This window comes from Peromyscus eremicus, chromosome 1 (genome assembly GCF_949786415.1).
Source record: "Peromyscus eremicus chromosome 1, PerEre_H2_v1, whole genome shotgun sequence".
NCBI lineage: Eukaryota > Metazoa > Chordata > Mammalia > Rodentia > Cricetidae > Peromyscus > Peromyscus eremicus.
This window is the reverse complement of record NC_081416.1, coordinates 178,140,686-178,144,207: the sequence shown is the minus strand read 5'-3', so window position 1 is coordinate 178,144,207 and position 3,522 is coordinate 178,140,686. Positions and strand designations below refer to the sequence as shown.

Genomic DNA, 3,522 nt, shown 5'->3' with positions numbered 1-3,522 from the left:
AACTTCCACCAGACACAGATGTCCTTGTCACCCAGAACTTACTTTTTATTTGTTTGGTTTTGAGACAAGGTCTCTTTACATAGTCCTGGCTGTTTTGGAGCTTGTTATGTAGACCAGGCCAGCCTCAAACCCACAGGGATCCTCCTGACTCTGCCTAAAATTTTTTGGAATTAAAGGCATGTGTCACCATTCCCAATACATATACTGCTTTTGAATCATATAGTTATGTCAATCATTATTGGGCTATATATGTTAGGGACTCATTGCATCTTTGACTGACAGTATTCTAAAATCTGTCAATTTTTATAACATTAATCGTTATATTAGTGAAATTTTATATCCCACAGTGAAAAATAGATGCTACTATAGTTCATTATTTTTATGCTGCATTTACTGTACTTTAATTTCCTTACAAGGTTAGGAATCTCACTAGCGATCCTCCTAATGAATAAATGCATTCATTGGATGCTGTTTTAAACACATTCACAAGTTACTTCCTATTTCCCATTATGTATTATAGAGTAATATTTTATACTCTATACTCTTTTATACAATAAATTAAAAGATTAGAAAGTAATTTTGAAAACACTTAAAGGCAAAAACAAGCACATACATGTATACACAGACATGCAAATTCAATTACATGTGAGTGTGCAGACAAAGAATTCAAATGTTTTCTTACCTGGTATCTGAGGGTCACTAGTCTCTTTTCTTTTTTTTTTTATTACTCTCTATTGTTCATTCTCCAATTTGATTGCTTTTTAATTATTCTCTATGATGTTTTCTTATTTTTCAATTTTGGAGAAACTTGTGTAATTTATGATCATTTTCATACTTCCCCCTGTTAGGATCCTGCTCTCACTCTTCCGGGTCTGGAGTCTTACATCATAATCAGGCGCTGGCGACTATGTACCCCCTGCGTGGTCACGCAATCTGTGCCTTAAAAAAGCTGGACGCAGACACCCAACCTCTTTTTTCTGTGTTCTCTTTCTGCTCCCGCCATCTTTCTTTCTCTCCAGGCCTGGCTCCCCTCCTCTCCCCTCCTTCTTTCTAATAAAGCTCTTTCTAACTCTGGTAGTCCTGGCCGTGGACTGTGACTTTTCTGGCGGTAACCAGTGCCACCCACCAGCAATATTTTACCAACACCCCCACTTCTCCCAAATTTACCCTCTTCCTCTGCCAACCTACCTTTGTGTCTTTTAGAGTTTTTAACCTGTAAAACATAGGTCGTGCTGCCCTATGCTCTTGGGTGTGTGACCACCAACTGGAGCATGGCTGATTTATCAGGGCCACATTGTAAAGGAAGCTGACTAACCTTTTCATAGTAGCTATCAGTTGTGAATAGTACCTTACTTAGGGGTTACTATTTTCTCTGGAGATGAATAGTTTTCTTTCTTACAAGTCTCTGCCTTTTCCCTGCCAGGAAATGGAAATCTGAGGTGTGTCTGCATCCAGGACACTCATCTGAATGCAGGCTGATCATTAGACCCTCTCTCAACAACACTGTTGATTTGAAACCAACAAATAATTGTAAAGCACTTGAAAATGCTAACATCTATTCATGGCAATATAATGTTTAATTTTTTCCACAATTTCCCAGCCAATTATCTGCAATTCAAACACAATAAGAATTCATTGAAACCCAGTAAACTTCTTACTAGAAGAAGACATTTTAACATTACTTATGAGCATAAGGTGATAGTGACTATGCAGTACATTGTTTGACATGCTAAGAAGAGGATATTCCAACTTGTGAAACAAGTGTTTTCTGGACCTGTTGTGCAGGTACCCAGGATCATGACAGAATGACCTCCAAACACCTGGCTGTGGGGATCTTCTTCCTGTCTCAGACTGCACTGGGAATGCTGGGGAACTCAGCCTTGCTTTGTTGTTTTATCATTGCCGACTTCTCTGGAATCAGGGCAAAGCCCACAGACCTGATTTTCAAACACCTGACCTGGGCCAACTTCATTGTTCTCTTCAAAGGAATCCCACAGACCATTGCTGCTTTTAGTCAGACTTACTATCTCGATTATGTTTCATGTAAACTTGTCTTATATTTTCATCGAGTTGGCAGAGGAGTATCCCTTGGCTCTACATCCCTTCTGAGTGTCTTTCAGGCCATCACCATCAGTCCCAGGAATTCCAAGTGGGCACAGCTGAAGATCAGAGCCCCTGGTATCATTGGCCCTTCCCTAGGCCTGTGCTGGGCCCTCCAGATATTGATATACGCCTTTATTCCAGTGTATATAACTGACATAAGGAGTGGGAGAAATGTTACTGGGATAAAAATTTTTGAATACTATGCTGTTATGAATCCTGGGAGACAAAATTGACACACTTAATGCAATCCTATTGACATCCAATGATATCATGTTTTTGGGACTGATGATGTGTGCCAGTGGCTACATGGTGTTTATCCTGCTCAAACACAAGCAGAGGGTCTCACACATCCACAGATCCCTGTCTCCTAGGTCATCCCCTGAGACAAGAGCCACTCAAAGCATCCTAACCCTAGTGAGCAGCTTTGTGTTCTTCTACACAACCTCTATTATCATTACATCTTACCTGTCTGTCCTTGAGGGAACCAATTCGTGGGTGTCTAATGCAGGTGTAGCCATGGCTGCATGCTTCCCAGCATTCTGCCCCTTTCTGCTCATTAGACACCACACCTCCATTTTCAGGCTCTGCTGTCCCAGCTCTTACCAGACAACATTCTGTGCTTGTGTTATCAGGGAACTCTAAAAGCTGTGCTGTCTGCATCCCCCTTTCCATGTCTCAGGGGTTAGAAGACTGCTCATTCAGAGGACCTGGGTTTAATTCCCAGCACCCACATGGCAATACAGAACTGTCACAACCACAGTTCCAGGCAAACTGTTCAGCTAGATGTGCTGGCCAGCAAGAGTCAGTTAACTCTTCTGCCTCTGCCTCTTCAGTGCTAACATGATAGGCACTGTTATCCTGGATGTTTAAAGTTTTCAGTTTTATTTCATGAGTTCTCAACCCACATATACTTTCTGATATTAACCACCCATGATTCTTAATTATAACCCCACACCTGATTCCTTCCTTACCCCAACCAATCTGTGTTCTACCTTCATGTCTTTTCTAATGCCCCATAGAATTTAATTAAAGCTTATTTCATGAGCATTGGTGGATGATTATTTACTTGTATAACTGCTGTTTACTGGTGTCCACATCATTGAGGGATATGATTCCCTTCCTCCAACAAGCAGGAAGTGTCTTCAGCTCCCCTGATATGGCTGGGATCTTATGAGTCACACCTCCATCCATGATGGAATGCTGTTAAGGATTGTCTTATGCAGGTAACTAGGGCTGCTCTATGTGTATGGATGCATGAAATTTCCAAGAGAAAGCAGTCCACTGAAGAGTATCCTTCTTTTTTAAAATTTATTTTTATTTTATTTTGTTTAAGTTTTATTTTATTTTTCCAGAGCTGAGGACTGAACCTAGGGCTTTGCACTTGCTAGGCAAGCACTCTACAACTGAGCTAAATCCCCA

The 3,522-nt window shown here is 40.8% G+C and overlaps 1 pseudogene; it reads left to right on the top strand.

The window, feature by feature from the left end:
• Positions 1–1,805: 1,805 nt before the first annotated feature.
• Positions 1,806–2,745, top strand: LOC131902354 (vomeronasal type-1 receptor 4-like; annotated as a pseudogene).
• The last annotated feature ends 777 nt before the right edge of the window (positions 2,746–3,522 follow it).